We start from the raw sequence: 17,474 nt of genomic DNA, 5'->3' as shown, positions 1-17,474 counted from the left end.
CACATCATGCACCAATCACAATTTTTAGACACACATAGGGTATTTTGCAGGATGTAACTAGATAACTGACTAAGTGTCACCAAAATTCAATTGCCTTCATGAATGGCTTCAACTGGCATTGAATTAGGCAAACACATTGCTCACATCATTTGCAAATCCAAAAGATGAAGGTCCCACTGTGGACCTGGACTTTCACAAGACTGCAACCAGCTGCTGAACCTCAATTCCCTGAGGTTTAATATCCTATTTACCCCCAGCATCTCCATATTGTGTGGATTTAATTATGGAATGTTCTCCTTCTTCCAACTGATTACCGAATTTAAGCACCATTCAAGGATTCTTATTGTTTCCCTGGAATTTAATGACCTAGAGTTGTAGAACTGGGTATAATCACCATAATGATAGCATTTTACTCCAAAACTCCAAAGGATTTCTCCAGTTTTATGGAGATTTTGAACAACACAGAAGTATCCTACTTGCGGTAGAATGTAGTCTGGAGTCCTAGGAGGGAGAAACTGCTTCTCAGAAGGCAAAGAGGCAGCAGACTTTGGAATGTATGGTAGGCTAGAAGCAAAGACAACTCCCCCTAGTAGTTCACAAAATACAGTTTAGAGTTAACTAAAATGTTTATATTGTGCAGATAGTTCTTTTAGTCTGGCAAGATTCTGTCTGTAGGCAAACAATAATAAAGAAGCTACCCAGAAGTACCAGTAACTCATGTGTCACCCTTGGTTTGTGAGACGTGACAATATTAGACATTGCAAGCCAATGACCTAAGTGCTCAAAAACAGTCTCCTGGTGCTGACATGAGCAGATAGGAAAAACAGTATCCTTATGACTCAGAAGGATGACTTGATTGATGGTATTAAAAACTCCCCTTTAGTTGCTGCCAATATCCCAGTAAGGAATACCCCACTACTCTCCTACATGTATCCTACAACTTCCACTCCCTCCTGCCCCCTAATCCACTTATATTCTTGGCTTTTTTCTCTGTCTTGTTCTCTCTCCATTATATCCAGAACAAAACAACTCTTATCTTGAATAATTTTAACCAACCCTTCCCTTTTTCAGAATTGCCAATCTAGTTGTAAATCTAAAAGTAATCAGGAAACAATCTGTCCAGGACAACTGTAATACAAAAGACATTCTCTTTTACATCACCACCTTCACATGCAAAGGTTTGATCCAGGGAGAAGGCTTTTTTTCATACCAACAAGGCACACGGTCAAAATAGCCAAAATATTGCACCCTTTTCAGGCACATGTTTGCTGAGCTTATAACTGGGTTCAATACTTGCAAACACAATAGCAAGAATAGCACTAAAGAAAAAGGACCAGTATTCAGAACTATCAACCCAACCAACTTTGTGGATTTAATTTGAATAGCTGCTTGGCCCACTATAAAAAAGGATCAGGTCTAATCCAAATGAGCATCTTCAGATGAAGGATGTTATGGTTTGTTTTTGTTTTCTTCCAGGAAGATCTGCCCTGCAAAATAGCCTGTCAAGGTCTGACACTCCAGAGGAGAGCTAAACGATACTAAGGTCCAAACATGGATTATGAATTTTTCATGGCCTTTCCCAACATTACCTTCACAGTTTTCTGTACAAAGAGCACAAATAATTCATGCCTATATTTGCTTTTTTTTATTTTAAAAGTCAAGTAGATTACATCCAGTAAATCAGACTTCAGGTCAAATGTTCAAATTAATACCAGAATGTTTTACACATTACAAATTATTTGGTTGCAGAAATAATTTAAAAAGTCAACAAGAATCATTGTTTCTACTGTAAAAGGGACAGTCTTTAAAAGGAAAATAAAAAAGAGGTAGAAGACCTATGTACATCTTAAAAGCCCATTTGCCCTGCCTCATTTCAGACTTCCCAATCAATTCTGAGGTACCTGCCATTCACTTTTAATAGCATACGCTTAGATTCTAAATCTGCTCAGCGGATTAAACTGAATAAACATACTATAAAGAGAGCCAAGGGTTCCAGACATAATACAATTGACGGCTGCAACAGACTGAAGTGGGAAGAAAGTGCACGCACAGCACAAAAAAAGTTTAGCAAATCTCTTTAGAGGTTCTATGACTCTACACATTTTAGTTGCTCAGCAGCAGCCTCCGCAGAGAGCTAGAAAACTGTGTTGAAACTTGATCTCATGACTCATTTTTATAGCTATAATTCAGACAAGGCCTTCAGGCCTGTTCTCACCACCAATTCAGCTCTATGGAAGCAAAATTAACGAACGTCAACACAATAACATGTTTGTATTCGCAAAAAAACGATGCCTCAGCACACTTTTTAGTCTACTTCTACACTGCTCTGCACAGTTCTGTCATATAACATAGCAGCTATTAGAGCCAAAGCTATAATTAAAAGAAAAGGACTCTCTCAAAGTGGGATCCAATATTTAGTCTTAGTTTAAAACACAAAATTCAGTACTGCAGTCACATTTGCAACACAAAATACAGTTCTGCAGAGCAGGGGTGTCAAATTCAAGGCCCTGGGACCTGATTCGGCCCGCGGGGTGATTAGATCTGGCCCGCAGGGCTGCCCTAGAAACAGCAAAGGACTGGCCTGTGGTGCCTCTGCCAGCAAAAACAGAGCTCAGGAGGGCTGTGGGTGGCCCTCTTGAGCTCCGTTTTCGCTGGCAGAGGGTCAGCCGAAAACAGAACTTGGGAGCCTGTTTTCACTGGTAGAGCACTCGAGCCACCACATGGACCCCTGACACAAATGACGTTGAGCTGGCCACGCCCATCCTGGCTACGTCCACTCCAGCCCCCTGAGCAACCCTGATGTGGCCCTCAACGAAATCGAGTTTGACACCCTGCTGCAGAAGATATATTTAATTACTGTGCTGTACCTTCTCAATACACTGTTCCCAGTGCTGATTGCTTTAGATTTCCCTGTAAAACACTTGGGAGGTTCTTTCTGAGTAACTCAAATATCTTTTTAAAAATATGTATCAAATCTGTGAAGAAGGAAAAAGAAAACAATATGAACAAAATTAAAAAGTTTAAAAATCTTCTCTACCCTAAGAATTCTAAAATTGATTCCATTTTACACAGAAATTTTAAAAAGTGTTTTGACACTACTGTCCAGGAAAAAAACAAAATTTAAAACAAATCCATGGCTACTTTTTAAAATTCTCATTCTTTTCTAAGTAGAAGAATTGAAGATAACAAAAATTAAATGTGACAGAATCTTGATTAAACATTACAGAAAAAGACTGTCCAGGTGACCTATTTTTAACATCCTATGCCACAAGTGGTTTGCATTTAAATTGAAACTTTAATCTATTTCAAGGCTGCATCTGATATGATCTATAAAATCTTTGAACGGTTGATGTTTAAAAACAGTGCAATGTTAACACTATGTGATCTAAGTCAGTATCCATCAGGCCACAAAAGAAACACCAACATCAAAGATTGTCACCTCATTTTAGTTCATCAGGTTGCCATATCTAAACATTTTTCACCATAAAAGCCCCCACAGCTCTTGCAAAAATACAATTACTTTATTGTTTTCTATAAATTAATCCCAGTTAGCATGGCTGCACATAACTCTTTAAATTAAGAGAAAGGGGAGTTGACAATTCATGAAGTTGATTAAAACTCACCCTGGCTTTTTTTTGGGGGGGGAGGTAATTTTATTGTTCTTAGATGAAAATTTTTCCTTTTCGAATTATGATGATAGGAAAAAAGCTGAGTTTTTTTTCTTGTTTGAATGGAAAAGCAACTCAGCTGGATTCAGAGAGTTTTCATTTTTCTTTTGATATTTTTAAAATAAGCAAAGACAAAGCTTTTTCCACAAGTAACTCCAGCTATATTTTTACAGTTTTTTTCCCCAATCCCTTTATTGTTTTTATAAAAAACCCAAGGCAGTGAGCATACCTAATATTCTTTTCATCTTTTCATCACCTCTTTTCCCCACAACCACCATCTTGTGAGGTGAATTGGGCTGAGAAAGAGTGACTGGCCCAAAGTTACCCAGCAGGGCTCTCATGCCTAAGGCAGGACGAGAACTCACAATCTCCTGGTTTCTAGCCTTATGCCTTCACCATTACACCAAACTAGTTCCATTTCCTAAAATAAGCCAGATTCCTGCCTTGCCCTGTAGAAAAGTTTCTTCCTTGCTAAATCCTGTTAATTCAGACAGACTGGTTTTCAAATCCAGTACCCCAGAACCAGCTAAGCAAACAAGACAAGTTAGAGTAATAAACAGATGCATTAGTCCCCAGTTAGAGATAGTAGTTTAAAAGAGAGAACAATGTACCTTTACACACAGGTAAGGGGAACAATAAAACTTTCTCACTGATGCTTATCTCTTCAATTTAAACTGCTCACATCAAATGATAAGTAGTTTTTCTATTTTTGTTGTCATGTGCCAATCAAATATACCCAAATGTCACTCATCTTCTTGTCCAACTATAGTTTTTCACAAATCAGTGCCTTTCAAATGTACTGGATGTACTAGAAATCTCATCATCCCAAAAGAGCACAGCCAAATACTGCATGGCATGATGGATTTGGGTATAACATTTTATCTAAGGTCAACTACTATAGTTGATAAGCCACTACTTACAGCTTAGTATATTGGGTGTATCCAGATATTTTTACTTTATTCACTAGCCATAGTTAAAATTAGTATACTGTCAACCAAATCAAACTTTTCCAACCTACATTCTCAATGCAGACAAATCCACCTACACATTAAGCCTAGCTACACATATCCCATGAAAGCTGAGTTTCGACCATCACTTGTCAGCTGTGACCAGGGGGGCATTTGCCCAGGTTCGCCTGGTGCGCCAGTTGCGGCCCTACCTGAACCGGGAGGCCCTCACAACAGTCACTCGAGCCCTTGTGCTCTCTAGGCTGGAATACTGCAATGTGCTCTACATGGGGCTGCCTTTGAAGAGCATCCGGCGACTTCAGCTAGTCCAGAATGCGGCCGCGCGAGTGATCGTGGGCGCACCGCGGTTCGCCCACATAACACCGATCCTCCGTGAGCTGCGCTGGCTACCTGTTGGTCTCCGGGTGCACTTCAAGGTCCTACTTACCATCCACAAAGCGCTCCATGGTAGTGGATCTGGCTATTTGAGAGACTGCCTTCTGCCAATTACCTCCCTGCGTCCCATCAGATCGCACAGGGTAGGCCTCCTCCGAATTCCATCCGCCAGTCAGTGCCGACTGGCGACTACGCGGAGGAGAGCCTTCTCAGTTGCAGCTCCGACGCTATGGAACAATCTCCCCGTGGAGATCCGCACCCTCACCACCGTCCAGGCCTTCCGCACGGCCCTTAAGATCTGGCTATCCCGTCAGGCCTGGGGATAGGACTTTACTCTCTCCCTGCCCGAATGCCGAGTGAATGTTGTGCTTTTATTGTTAATTATTTTTACTCACATTTTCTTTTATGTCTTGTCTTGCACTCCCCTCCCTCATTATTGTAAGCCGCCCTGAGTCCCCTCAGGGAAAAGGGCGGCCTATAAGTGTTCAATAAAAGCAATAAAACCAAAAACCAATATTATTAATATTAGAGACTATTCTTGAGTACGAATATTTAGATGAACATGTTTGTACAAGGAAGTGCCTCCTGAGATCTTAATCTGAATTAGAAATCAATATAGCACAGTCAGATGAACATTAATAAATTAATTTTGAAAAAGTCACCTGGCCGAAAGAACTGCTTAATGGTAACGGAATTTTTAAAATGTAAAAATAGCCGTGAATTGCAATCAGCCTTTGAAGAGTATGCTTGGATACTATAGTGAGGAATCTACTTTGCCAGTTGGGCAAATCTGGAGGCTTGTGATAACTGAAAATAATCCTATGGATAATGGCATCTCAGAGAAAATAGATACCACATCCTTAGTTTTTAAACAATGGTAAAACGATATCGCCTACAAAAGTTTTAGTAATGAAAAAAAATAGTCCTTGGGCTTTGGATATTTCCTCACTTTGGTATAAGTTTTAAAGGTTTCCTTCATACTGCTTAGGTATTTTAACTGATACTGTATATTTTTAGGAATATTTTTTAAAATATATATCATTTTTATTTCAAGCAAGTACTGAAGATGCTCTACAGACTGGGTAATTTCATATCAAAATAAAAGGGAAAATGAACTACTGGAAGTTGATTTTTAGATTCTACAGATTTCTATCCTAAGAGCCAAGAGTCCAAAGAAAGCCACCAATTCCAGAAATGCAGCAGAACTTCCTTTCTGAAGCAGGATCTGCAATCCTGAAGCAGGCAACATGGTTTTCCTACTCAAAACATTTAATTCAAGAGTGAAAGAGCAAATAAAACTGAGGCCTCAGTGTTTGTGCTCAGGTATATGAGTCAGACATTTATAAGCTTCTCAGTATGAAAACAGCATTGAAAGCTGAGACCTGGCATTACTTTCTTGCTCAAAGCAGTTCCTGAAACTGCCTGTAGTAACTCTTGGTGGGAATTGAGAAAATGATTAAGAGATGAGGCCACACAACCACTTCCTGTTAAATTTGTCATTTTCTTGACAAATATCAAATCAGCCACTGGTAAGCCAGTATCACTTTCACCTTTTTCATATACCTATAACATCCAGAAATATCAATCATCCATCAGATCAGAAAGGTAAGACACCACAAAATAGATTTAGGTACAAATTAACATAGATACAAACTATATATATATAAGTAACACCTCATGGCTTACATTGCAGTTTTTTTACTTACTTGTGATTTGATTTTGTGTTCAAACCAATCCAGAAATATAAGGTAAGAGCAACTGTGAAGAAGAAACTAGGAACTGGCTAACTAAAGTATGACTATTTTCAGTCTGAAAAACAAATCAGAAATGATTCAGGGCTTTAACAATTCATGAGTTAGCATGATGTAAGACTGTGGCAAACATACATCTTTTCAAACCAAACACTGCATAGCAATATTTAACTAAAACAACAAAACTTGTTTTAATTTCAGTTTTCTGATAAGATTTCTATTGTGCTAAACAGCCCTAGCAAATATGGACAGGTGGTTTTGTTTTATGTTACTTTATTCCAATTTGTATAAAAATGTTGTTTAATATGCCTAATCGATTAAAGAACCAGTCTATACTTTTACATCAACTTCCAAGATAATTCAAAGCTATGGTTTGCATCCCAAAGAATAGTTTTATGATTGGCTGAATTCACACAACATACTAAATGAAAATCAAATGAACAACCTTATGTATCAACATAGCATGAACCAAATCTAGGTGTGTCTCCTTGAGACTACTTAAGTAATTATCAGTGATGACATAAAGCTTTGGTATAGACTGCCATACCCTAAGAGAATGTTCTTGTTTCAAACTCTACAGAACTATATTCATATCTCGCCTCCTGTGGAAGAATGAAAAAGCTGGAAACGCCAGTGACAAGGCTGTCAATAATAACAACAGAAGCAGCAGTAGATCAAGATAATTCTGAGCATAGACAAAGATGACAGGAAGGGTAATTTGGAGATAGGACGTGAGAACATTTTAGTGCAATCATTTTTCAAATTTGGACAAATTTTGTCCCATAAATTCCAACAACACAATTTAGTTTAAATAGAACTGTTTTTTATTAGTAAAGTACTTAAAAATCTGTAAGAATTGTAAGGTTTGTTTCCATTTAAGGGCTTCAGGTGTAGCTCCTCTCCATTCCGTGCATGAAATAGAGCTTGCCGTAATGAACTTTCATGCCATAATCAAGGACGTATTCACAAGATTACCTAAATGAGTTGTCATCATTTAAAAGCCTGAAGGAGCTACTTTCTGACAATTCAATTTCATGCATATCAAATCCATCCACATATACCCACCATATGTTTTCAATGTATGCACAATAACTGTCTGAAAAATACCTTCAGAATGAAATTAGTCAAGGCCTTTTCATTTTTTTAAAAAAAATGTCATTTTCCAAATTCACATTTAAGAAAGTTAAATGTTCTATTCCAAAGAAAAATAACTTCTAGAGAGCTGTATATAATTTGACCAACTCTATAACTCTAAAAATTAACATACAGCAATTTATAGATGGCAAGTGAAATAGTCAACCCACACATCCAATATTTAGATGATCTCGCCACATAATTGTCAGGTAAAGAGACAGTGGGAATCACATGTTCACAAGCTGATTTACAATTGTAATTTGTGGTGCCCACTAACTCCTTGCTCTTCAAACTTTCAGCTCTGCTGAACAGTTAACCTCCCCCCCCCATGTGCGTATGTGTGCGTGTATATAAAAGGAGGGATAAAATATACCGTATATACTCGAGTATAGGCCGACCCGAATATAAGCCGAGGCACCTAATTTTACCACAAAAAAACTGGAAAAGTTATTGACTCGAGTATAAGCCTAGGGTGGGAAATGCAGCAGCTACCGGTAAATTTCAAAAATAAAAATAGATACCAATAATGTTTTTGAATATTTATTTCAAAGAAAAACAGTAAACTAGCGGTGTATTCAATGAAATACTTCACTCACCTCATGATGCTGATGTCCCGCTGTGATGATGATGTCCCGTGCAGCCGCGGGAGCGATGTCCCGCCTCCTATGACACACGGCACAGTGATTCCTATCATTGGATCACTGTACCAGAGGAGGTGGGACATCGCTATATGGCTGCTTGCCATAACAAGGAGGAGGTGGGACATCGTTGCAGAGCGGCAGGAGGGGGAGGAAGGGGAATCGTAAGACAGCCCTGCATTATATTAGAACGTGAGGAGGGGGGATGGTGCGGTGCGCGCTGCGCGGCAAACTGACACAGAGGGAGGGGAAACTCACAGGGGCACTGGGCCATTCACGAGTGTCACCCAGCGGCATGGCCCCGCCCCTTTTTCTCCTCCATTTCGGGCAAATTTTTCACTGACTCGAGTATAAGCCGAGGCGGCTTTTTTCAGCCCAAAAAGTGGGCTGAAAAACTAGGCTTATACTCGAGTATATACAGTAACCACCATTTTCTCATCACACTGCTTTTGAGCACACAGACTCAAATAAGAAACCATGTGCCATAGGAAAATAGAATAGCCTCTGAAAAAGTATGAATTTCAAATTATAAAGTAACCTGAATCCAATCTACTTTGGTACACATAAATTAAGACTAGAGATAAACCTCAGAGATACTCCATACACAACACACCCATAACTACAACTACTCTCTAGCTCAAACTACAATGAAAAGTTTAAAGAAATACAAGTTCTCATAGCTCAAATTAGAATGCATATGTCAACTTAACTATGAAATAGGAGCAAACCTTTGAACTTTCCAATATACTGGAAGCGCTAAGTGCTCTAGAATACATTCCTAGAATGCAGATTCAGCAAAACCAATTACTACATAAGTGCAAAGAAATCCTTTCAATTAGCTATTGCTGGTGATAGAATGAAGAGGCCAAAGGAATCAATGATATGCAATCCCACTACAGGTATATAAAATGGCGCGCAGGGGGGGGGGTGTTGGTAGAAACTTGTAACAAGGGAGTTTGAAAGTTTCAGTGAAACATTTTGAAGTGCTTTGTGATCCCACAGAACAAAACCTGAAACATTTTAAGTGCTCTGCCATAGGGAACAATGGCAACAAAATAAGCCCCTTATTTTTTCATCATAGGGTCATAAAAGTAAGCAAAATAGTAGCCCATGCTAATTGCTGTCTACTGCTCAAACTATAACTACATTGACTGAAAGATTATTATTGTTAAGGACTGTAAATATTTAAACGTTCCTAAAGTAAACAAGTTGAGTATATACCCTTTTATAGCCTGTCTGCACAAATAATCACAGAAATTAGCCCAGCAAAAAGAAAACATAATAGAATCACTACAGCACAACCCCCACACAATTTAACAGCAGGGGGATAAAATTGTCATGGCCGTAACTTTCTTCCTAATGCATAGTCACTATAACATTTCTGCATTCAGCAAATACAGACAACTTCAGACAAAGCAGTATACCCCAAATGCCTGAAAGTTTACCAGCAGAGATATCCTTTTTCTGTAAAGCACAGTTCATAACAATCTATCTGAAAAAGACACAATGAACACACAAAAAGACTATATATAAGCCTTGATCCCTTAAATTCCCTGTTTCCAAAATTTACCTACCTCCTACTGTAGGGTTAACTCACCCTCACGTTACTAACCTTTCTTTACTCAGCCACATTTAAATGGTAGCAGCAGGAGGGAGAGAACTCAGCTCTGCTATTTTACTGGCTAATGTGGTCTTAAAAGTCTCCATAGCTTAGAGGAATTTTAAGAACAGAAGCTAACTACAATCTATAGGAACACTCCAGGCAATATAGAACAATATATCCCAATTTGAGCTGAACTCAGGACCCAACAATTCCAGAATATGGTTCTTTTGTTCCGTGCTTGAAACCCTCCAGCTAGTTGTTTTGGAATTTGAATCTTAATTCACATTATTCATCTTATTAGCACTAGCTGACTTTCCTTTTATGTAAGCATAACCCAAATGAAAACATGCAGCATATAAATAATATACATCTGTATGTGTATTTTCTTTTATCATGTGATCTTCAACCATCAGTCAAAAAACTCAGAACTTTTCTGAGCAAGTTAGTTCCAACACATAAATACAAAAATAAATATATAAAATAAAAGCCATTAACCTACAAAGTAAAAGACTCAAATTATATCCCGTAGCAACTGATTGCCACATTAAAGGATTTAGCAAAGGCAGCAGCTTTAGACAAACTTTTTGAAAGCCACCAAGGCAGGGGTGTCAAACTTGATTTCATTGAGGGCCACATCAGGTTTGTGTTTGATCTCGGAAGGGGGGGGGTGTCACTCACATCGTGGCTGCATGTTTTCTGGCAGCGAAAACAGAGCTCAGGAGGGCCACATGCAGTCCTCCCAAGCTCCATTTTCTCTGGTCCTTCATAGTTTCCAGGGCAACCCCGCGCACCCTGAGTTTGACACCCCTGCACTAAGAATAGAAGACAAGAATGTCCCAGTATGCTATCATTTTTTTTTTTGTCTAGAAAGACTGTTGGCTTACCTGAATGTTTGTTCTATGTGCGCTGCAGGAGAAGTTCCCACCATACACAAAGCAATGCTAAGAGTAAGGAGCACTTTATATATCCTCCACCTACACACACACACACACACACACAGATTATTTATTTATTGTTTATGTCAATATAATGTTCCCCTCACTTTTAAACTAGAGCAAGAGATGGAAAAGGAAAAGAAACATTCAGAACTGATGGAAATTCATAACTTTTAGAATGGTCAGAATACACTTTATTTTGGGAAGGTATGTGTGTTGGTCTTAGATCATTCCGTATATATAGATTTGAATTCTATGTGTCTAAAGATTTTCCTCTCAAATGGCTTCACCCAAAATGGTGCCTTCCCAATGTGTTAAGAGTGTACTACAGCAATATTGGAGAGACATCTTTCCAAAGACAGACTTCTTTTTTCACTTCCCAAGTAAAGGAAAAGCAATTTCCCCTGAAACCAAATATGAGGCTAGTCCTAATTCATAGCAAGCCTAAATTTCTTTCCTAAATTCCTACACCCACCGTACAATTCAAAGGGGAGAATCTTTTGCTCAACTGAAACTTGCACTAACCAAGACTGATGGCTGTGCAATCCAGCCTTTCAACATTTCCACAACTTCAAGGAAGCAGGTAAGAAAGACCAGTAACATGAGGCTTAACAAAAGACTTGAAATAGACAGGTATATGAAAACAGAACTTCCAATTCGGAACCATAAACATGAATCCACAGAGGTGGTAACGTTTATTAGGGCGTACTCAATTCTGCACTTCTTAAAACTGCAGAACATAACACTGGTTTCAAATTTAGAGCATCACAATCCGAATAATATACAGGGAAGAGGGACTGCCAGTTGCTTCTCTCAGTTATACTAACATCCATGCTCATTTCCATGTTTATTTGCTGGGGAAACAGGTTAAATGTTATTTGTGGATTTGATTTAAATCAAATTGATTTAAATCATGATTTAAATCAGTAGTAAAAAGGCTTGATTTAAATCAACTTGATTTAAATTGTAATTTTTAAAGAGCAAATGTCACCTCTGTCCTGCAGCAGCTCCTCCTCTGACCCGTTGTTGACTCACCAACAGTCCCAATATTGCAGAATATATAGCCTCATGCTACATAACTAAGCTCCATTTCATGCTGAATAAACTAAATTATTAATGTGTCTTAAATGTAAAACTATCTTTAGATAGATTTTTACTCCAAAAGAATTTTATTAAAATAAATTTGATTTTAAAAATCCAATTTAAAGTTTAAAAAATCCAATTTAAATTTTAAAAATCTGATTTTTTTAAAAAAATCATTTATTTTTATCCACCCTGCTCAAGACTAACTACTTGAAAAGCGTACAAATAAACTATGTCAAGTTCTCCTTTTCAATTAGAGATTATCACTGCTCTTTAAAATATAGACTTGCAAAAAGAAAATTAGTGAGCCCTTCTAAAAATCAAAACAAGAAATGTAGAGCAGAAATAATGGCATAATGAAGTATATACAAACTTGGTAGTTTTGAAGACAATTGTTATAAGTCAGCATGAAGTGTGCTTGACAAAAAGGAGCTGTTGCTTCCAAGAACACATACCACAACATATCAGTCACTGTTTACTATGCAAATACATGGACAAATACTAGAGGGGGGGGGAAAGCTTTTTTATTCCAGGTGTCTGGAACATTTGGAGTAACATGTAAATATTAATACACTCCCACAAATATACATGTGCACACACACACATTTTATGTTCTTCTGAAAAGGCAGATCTACTGCTAGTGGCCAATGCATAATTTATGTTGTGTCTTCAGTGTTGACTCCTAGCGACTGCCTAGAAAACTTCCTTGGCAAGATTTCAGAAGGGGCTTGCCATGGCCTCCTTCCTATTGGAGAGAGTTGGCTTTGGGCCGAAGGCAGGTCTAGAACTCATGCATCTACCAGTTTCAAGTCTGCTGCCTTAACCATTACACAAAACTGTTAGCTACTATGAACAATGGTGCATTAACCTCAGAGCACTTAACCATGGTTTACTTCAGTGATCCCCAACCTTTGTGCATGGCAGCCCAGGGAGGGGGGAACTGGGAGTGCAAGCAGTGCACCAATGCACACGCATGCAGCCCTTGTGTGAATGGCAGGCCAGCATGCACGTGCAGCTGAACTTGCATGAACAGCGGGCTTGCCGGGCCAATGCTTGCACAAGTTGAGCTGCATGCACATCCTCCAGCCAGCCACTCGCACGGGCCAATTCCAAAAAGCGGTCAGGGGAGGGGACCCCTCATTTACTGAATGTCCTTGTTCACATCATACATTATAAGCAGTAGTTATAACCAGAATGGATGGATGTATAAAGGTAAAGGTTTCCCCCTCTCCAATTGTATCTGACTCTAGGGAGTGGTGTCCATCACCATTTCTTAGCTGAAGGAGCCAGCATTGTACAGGAAGCCTTTTCCGTGGTCTAGTGGCCAGCATGACTATACATTGAGGTGTACGGAATTTTGTTATCTTCCCACCAAAGTGGTACCTATTAATCTGCTCACATTTGCATGCTTTCAAGCTACTACTAGGTGGGCAGGAGCTGAGGCAAGTAACAGGAACTCACCCCATCATATGCTGCACTCAGGTCTTGAACCCAGACTGGCAGCTTTCCAATTGAGAAACTCAATATCATCTTTAACTACTGAGCCACTGGGAATACCTATCATCCACTAAACCCAAGCATTCTGCATCTTTGCACTACTTGATGTGTGAATCCCACTACTAGGAAGCCTTCAGAACCCCATGACAGTATCTGGAATAGACTTGCGCAGTTATTTCTCTTGAGATCAAAAGTATTTCAGATCTCAGTTTAAATGAAGGAATGCTGGAAAAGGATTCTGCCAAAACATCATGCTGGCATAGTTATTTCTTTAACAAGTTGAAAAGCATGTGTTTGTAGCCCGAAGTCAGCAATCAAAAAGGCTTTCAACAAAGGGCTATTTCAACAAAAAAAAACGAACTTCAGAGAACGGATTAAATGTCCTTCATAGGCTCTGCTGTTTCAAAAATTGGTCAGCCTCACGAGAGGGTAAGCCAAGTCTGCTAGTCACATTCCAACTTTCTTTCTTTTTTTTTAATGACAATTGCATATCCAGACAGAGAAATGAGAATCCAAGCAAACAAACAACAGCCCCAACTTTTCTTCCTTTCCCCGGGGTTTTATAGGCGCAGGGAAAGTCCACAAACCAAGCCAGACAGGTGTTGTGTAACAAGGCTTCCTTCCTTCCTTCCCATCAAAACTACCCATCATCTTTGCATTTTGTAGAGCTGACTTTCCCCAAGCAAAACCCCTCTTCCCCTACAAGAGTTACAGCACAGAGGGGCGGGCTTAGACTTGGCAGGGTAATGAGTAACATCTGTAACCACAGCTGCCCTGTGGGCATTGCCTTCCTTTGATGCTCCTAAAGACTGCAGCCAGCCAGAGGGAGCCAAGGAAAGTTTATACAGATTCTCTTTCCTCTCTACACAGCCTCCCCCCCCCCCACTTTCAGGGAAGGCAGCCTCCCTGAAGCGATTAAAAGATGTCTCTCTTTCCCCCCCCCCACTTCCATCTCTCCATCTCTTAAGTTTTCCAAAGACACCTCTGGACATACAGATGCAGCATTAGTTTACCAGCTTTTTTTTGGCTGGGAGAACTGTAAAGGCACGTCCGAAACGCCCATGTCTGAGAGCTGGTTTTTAATTTTTATTTTTAAGCAACCCATACGGATTCCCTTTCCGATCGCTGTGTGCATTAAAAAAAAACACGATTCATATATATTAAAAGGGGGGGGGGAATTCTCTGTCCAGACAAGGTGGGCGGAGAGGAGACGGATTAAAGAGCAAGGTTAAACCACAAAAATAGCGAGCGAGCGAGCGACCGCCTCTCCCCGTTTGGAAAGGCAGGTTGTGTCCCGAAGAGGAAGAGGGTGGTGGTGGAGAAAGCCCCTCCTCGTTTAAGACCCGCAGGGGAGAGAGAAAGCTGCCCAACATTGGAAGGGGAGAGGGGCAGATGGCGGCCAAGAGGGCGATTCTTCTCCCAGACAGGGAGATCCACTCACCTCTCGCACTGCTAGCAGACAAAGGCAAAAGCAACCGAGCGGGCGGCGCGGGAGCTTCAGGCGCAGTTAAAAGAGGAGCAGAAACAGCAGCAGCAGCAAGAATTTCTCCTCCGCCGGTTTTGCCGCAGCGGCGCCGACCACCGCTCCGCTCCAAGTTGCTGCAGCGCAGGCGGCGGCGGCCAAACGAAGGAGCCCCGCGCTCTAATCACTCCCCGACCGCATCTCCCCAGCGGGCCGCCTCCCCACCTCTGGCGGGATCTGCGCTCTCCCGCGGCGGCGGCGCCCTTCGCCAAGGCGGGAGAAGAACTTCTCGTCGAGCGGCGGCGGGGGAAAAGTTGGCAAAAGGGAAGGCGAGCCGAGCGCAAAGTTCCAGAGAGCAGCCGGGCGAGCCGAGACAAGACAGACTCCGGCGGGGGGAGGAGGAGGTGGGGCTACTCAGCCGGGAATCCAGCTGCAGTGAGAGAGAGGGAGACGGAGAGAGAGAGAGGAGGAAGTGGCTGCTCCCTCTTCTGCCAATGGGCTTCAGGAGCTGGAATGAGCCAGGCGGCAGGCACATCATTTCCTCCCGGCGCAAATCCAGGCGCCGGCAAAGCCGCCCCGCCCCGCCCCCTGCAGGGACGAAGGGGCACAGCATCCTCCCTCCCTTCCCCGCGCGACGCGACCCGCCCACACGCGTGGGATGGGGGGCTGTTTCTATTTTGCAGCAGCGTGCTTTTTAGGCTCGGGTGTCTGTCTGTCTCGTGGTCTGGTCTTTTCCACGAAGCCCCTTGTGGCTGCCTTGCGCACCCGTTGCGTTCAAGATATCTGGAATCTATCTATCTATCTATCTACCCACGCTTTCTCTTCTGTTTCCAGTCATGACCTATTGCTCCTATTTGGGAGCGACAGACTGTCTCACTCCAAGAAAGCATCTCCTAAGACTCGGGCTTTGCCTGCCAAAGTGTGAACATACAACCTACTAATTCATGTGTGTTGAACAGAAGAAGAAAAAAAGAGTATAAGCACTCAAAACCCAAACAGAAAATGGCGGGAGTGAGGAGGGGAGAGACTCACTCAAATGTTAGCAGGAAATAATCTTGTGTTACAGCTCCAAGCACGGGGTTTTTTTTGGGGGGGGGGAGAAGGGGAAGCAAGCAATATTAATGATAGATGTAATTTCATCCCTGAAATTACTTATTATTGTCAGAAAATATAAAAGACCCATTTAGAATGAGTGTTTTATTCAACTTGTAGAAGAACCGAAAGCTGATTCATGCCAGTATTTCTACAAAGTGGTGGGGGGAACCATCCACCTTTAAGGATGAAAAGGCTAAGCTGATTAAACTGACGTTTCCAAAACATCTTTTGCTTCATTTTTTGTTATTATATTTTCATTTTAATATAAAACAATCCAAACCCACAATTTCTACAACAGTTCCATAGTTTTGCTCTTTTTCTAATTAAGAATAAAGCAAGAGATAAAAGGTTTATTTTAGGCAATGCTTTTATCTTACTTAGCAAACTTGCCGTGAAAAGGAACAGCTGTTTTAATGTTAATGCTTTTTTTTTTTTAGTCAATGAAAAAGTGTTCTATTTTTCAAGGGGGAATGAATTTAATATATCTGGCTGAACAAAATAATAAGCCTGGGGAAAAGTACAGATAACTATTTTCTTGTGGTAAATACTTAGGAGAAGTTGGGGGAGGAAAAACATCCAGGATTCAAATTGCCATATTAAATGTCTTCATTTAGTCCTGAGGGGATTAAGCTATTTTAGTGGCTATCAATTTTCTTCCCTTTCTTAATACTGTAAATGTCTTTTATTATAACACTTCATTTATTGTAACTCTGAAAATCGGGTGTCTTTTTTTTTTCTCCCATTAAATACTTCTCTACAGAATTTCCTCTGGTTTTCTTATATGTCCTCATTTATAGTGGTATCATAGCCTCATCCGTATAAATTCTTTGGATATTGTCATTGGTTCAGCTATGATGTAAAGGCAGACAGGACATACATGTTCAACATATAAGAAGAATATAAGAAAATAAAAGTGAAAACACAAAATTATTTTTTCCTGTTAATATCATAGGCTACCCTTACCTCTCCTGTATACAGTATTCTATTATTCCCATCAATTATTATGTATCACTCTGCTTATCAATTCTCTTTACTTACTCTGCCTATAATCTTACACAGTAGTTTCACTGTTTTTCTGTTTATTTCCTCAGACCTTTTTTTTCTGCAATAGTGGCGAATAGCTGTAGCTCAGGTGTAGGATGAGGGTGAAGGTTCGTTCTCCAAGCGTGTGGGTTGGTCAGAACATTTCATTACCAGGCTAGGTAACATGTTCAGCAGAGTTAGGGGGTGTCAGTGTTCTTGTTTATAAGGGCTTCTGTTTATAA

At 40.4% G+C, this 17,474-nt stretch overlaps 1 protein-coding gene across 1 annotated transcript in view; it reads right to left on the bottom strand.

Annotated features, from left to right (window-relative positions):
- Positions 1–15,603, bottom strand: part of ACVR1 (activin A receptor type 1) — a 79,176-nt gene extending 63,573 nt beyond the window's left edge. The window contains exon 1 of the mRNA XM_032216867.1: positions 15,094–15,603. The gene's annotated coding sequence lies outside the window, so the exon portion shown is untranslated. The remainder of the gene's footprint in view (positions 1–15,093) is intronic.
- Positions 15,604–17,474: the final 1,871 nt, after the last annotated feature.

The sequence above is a fragment of the Thamnophis elegans genome, chromosome 1 (genome assembly GCF_009769535.1).
Source record: "Thamnophis elegans isolate rThaEle1 chromosome 1, rThaEle1.pri, whole genome shotgun sequence".
Lineage (NCBI taxonomy): Eukaryota > Metazoa > Chordata > Lepidosauria > Squamata > Colubridae > Thamnophis > Thamnophis elegans.
The sequence above is the reverse complement of the archived record's forward strand: the minus strand, read 5'-3'. Positions and strand labels throughout refer to the sequence as shown.